Here is an 827-nt window from a genome sequence, read left to right on the forward strand (position 1 = left end):
TTTCCTTCCTTCTTCCATCTTTCCTTCCTCTCTTCCTTCCTTCCTTCCTTCTTTCTTTCCTCCCTTCTTCCATCCTTCCTTCCTCCCTCTCTTCTATTTTTTTGCTTGTTGACTGGCACTTTTATTGAGAACTATATAGTTTTAGGAACAAACCACAAAAATAATTCTGCTGGATTGGTTTCTGTAATTTTATAGTGAGGAGCCTAGAATGTGAGCAGCCTGCTAACTTCCAGACTGATCAAAGACCTTCTGTATCCACTTCTTCAGGCGGAACACGTGTGTGTAGAAGCCATATTTTCCATCCCTGTCATAGCCTTCACCCCATGACACGATGCCCATTTGATATCAGCGGTTGTTAAAGGGGCTCTTCATGACAAAGGGCCCCCCACTGTCACCTTCACAGGCATCTCCTCATTTCCTTTCACTGGGCTTGAAGCCAGCACAAAACATGTCGGTGATGCGGATCCGAGTGGAGGCTTTGCACACCGGCCGCTCCACAATGGGCAGGTTCACCACCTGCAGGACGTTGGGCTGTACCTTGGCAACGTTGGACATCCACATCTCCTTCAGGTTGCCCCAGCCAGTCACCCACCCTTTGTATCTGGCGTGGAGCAGTCTGATTGCGATTTCCTCATCAGGCAGGCACACGGGGTAGATGTAGTTGCTGAAGGTGATGGGCTTCTTGAGCCTCAGCAAGGCTATGTTATGGTCCAAGTTCTCCCTCCAGTTGTACCTGGGTTGGATGTAGATCTTTTCCAGCATGGAGAGCTTCTCAATGCTTCGCTCATACGTGGGCCATGTGCTGGTGCCTTCCTTCCTTCCTTCCT

General features: G+C 49.3%; 1 pseudogene; it reads right to left on the reverse strand.

Moving 5' to 3' along the window:
* Positions 1 to 222: 222 nt before the first annotated feature.
* Positions 223 to 825, reverse strand: LOC123323941 (annotated as a pseudogene).
* Positions 826 to 827: the final 2 nt, after the last annotated feature.

This window comes from Neomonachus schauinslandi, unplaced genomic scaffold (genome assembly GCF_002201575.2).
Source record: "Neomonachus schauinslandi unplaced genomic scaffold, ASM220157v2 HiC_scaffold_2860, whole genome shotgun sequence".
In the NCBI taxonomy this organism is placed as follows: Eukaryota; Metazoa; Chordata; class Mammalia; order Carnivora; family Phocidae; genus Neomonachus; species Neomonachus schauinslandi.